Genomic DNA, 2205 nt, shown 5'->3' with positions numbered 1-2205 from the left:
TAGCGACCGCAGGCAGGCAGCCAATGATGGCCTGATTTTGAGCGGGTAGCAAGGGCCACGTTGCCGCTCTGAAACCCGGTCACGTGATGAAACTTACCAGTGTCTTGCGTGCAGGCGGTGCGGTCGTTCGTCGTTTGTCTGAAGTTGAATTCACAGTTTATTTCGTTTTTGTTGTTTTTAGTGTTTCTTTGTTTATGTTTCACTGTAAACAATGTCTAGTGCGGCGGGTAGTACCAGCCCAACACAAGAAGTGAAACGGAGGAAGAAAAGTGTGCTACACACCCAGGCCCGTGAATTTGTGTGTTCTGTGAGGGATTACTTTGAGAAAGAAAAGGACAAAGGTGGGCCCTTAATTCCTGTTGTTCAGGTTGTGAAGAGAACTGCAGCAGCATTGAAAATAAGTAAGAACACTGTTGTAAAGATAGGGAAAGAACAGTATAGTGTAGATTGTGACGAGAGTGGCACAACAAAGCTGCACACACCAGGAAAGAAGCGACCGAGAAATAAGCAGGTGACAGCTTTGGACGATTTTCAGAAAGACGCTATTCGTCGTTATATATACAGCTATTATAAGAGAAGGGAACATCCCACTCTATCTAAATTACAGGTGTCACTTCAGAAAGATGATCTTTTTAAAGGGAGCAAATTTTCATTGCGTACAGTGTTGAAAGACATAGGCTTCAGCTATTCACTGTTTAACGGACGCAAAATATTAATGGAAAGGACAGATGTAGTTGCATGGCGGTGCAGATTTCTGCGCAGGATCATGGGTGTGGAATTCGAAAGTATAGTGTGGTTAGATGAAACTTGGGTCAACGCCAGCCATTCTTTACGTAGAGGCTGGAATGATGGAACGCCCGAGGGGACAATGGCAGTGCCTGTTGGCAAAGGAGGGCATATTATTGTCTTACATGCAGGAACATCGAAAGATTTTGTGCCAAACTGCTTGAAAATGTTTCGGTCAAAAAAGACAGGAGATTACCATGAAGAAATGAACAGTGTAGTATTTCAAGAATGGTTCGAGACATCGCTTATGACGAATCTGACAAGTCCATCAGTGATTGTTATGGACAATGCGCCTTATCATTCCATTGTTCACGATAAGGCACCAACCTTGGCAACAAAAAAAGACGATATCATTCAGTGGCTGAAACGGCGAAAAGTAGATTTTGGAGAAGATTTAAGGAAGGCGGAACTGCTCGAAATTGTGGCACAAAAGAAACCCCAATTTCCAACATATGTAATTGACGAGATTGCTAAAAGGCACGGGCATGAAATCGTTCGGCTTCCTCCATACCACTGTCACTTCAATGCAATTGAAGGAGTGTGGGCGCAGATAAAAAATTACATTGCTGCAAACAATAAAAAATTCACGATCTCTGAAGGGGAAACTCTCCTTCCAGCAGCTATCCATAAAGTGACAAGCGAGACGTGGGCTAAAATTGTAAACAGCACTGCAAGTGCCATCAGAGAGGCTGCCAAAACCGAAGGGGTTGTGGAAGAATGCATCAAAAATTTAATTATACATCTGGGAGAGAGCAGTGATAGTTCGAGTAGCGCTGAGGAAGACAATGTCAAATCAGATTCTGACAGTGATGTAAGTGGTGTTTTTCCATTACAGTAACTACAACGTATTCAGGAATGTAAGGAGGGAGTTTGCTATCGATCTACAACCAGATCATCATATTGTGAGTACTTTCTTCAGATTATAACTCTTAATACACTGACCAATTAGTCTGTAGCTTGTAGTAGAACAAATTAATAATGCTAATACTTAACAATGGAAACCAAAACTGCAAATGTTCAACAACTTGTGAAAATAGTTTTCATTTCAGTTGTGAAGTTTAACAAATAACTTTATTATGTTTCAGCATCTTAGATACTTGTACTAAATAGCTCTTATCAGTTTTCAAGTTAATATATTTCAAGCATCAACTTTAAATAAATTCACGCGTACCAATACGACTTGTATTTTGTCTCGCTTTTATTTCTGCTGCTAGAGAATGCGTGTAGCAGACAGGGCGCCGCGTGCTGTGAGCCACGTTCGGCAACAGAGCCGTCTGCCCGCCGGAACTGTCAGTACCAATCACTCGTCTCACGGACTATAGAGCAAGGTGTGAAAAAAACTCCTCAAGACTGAAAACACCTGACTGAAAAGGTAGGTGAAGCTCTTTATCTTCGACTCATCCACCAACAAGAAAAAGG

The sequence above is a fragment of the Schistocerca piceifrons genome, chromosome 6, assembly GCF_021461385.2.
Source record: "Schistocerca piceifrons isolate TAMUIC-IGC-003096 chromosome 6, iqSchPice1.1, whole genome shotgun sequence".
NCBI classification, from domain to species: Eukaryota; Metazoa; Arthropoda; class Insecta; order Orthoptera; family Acrididae; genus Schistocerca; species Schistocerca piceifrons.
The sequence above is the reverse complement of the archived record's forward strand: the minus strand, read 5'-3'. Positions refer to the sequence as shown.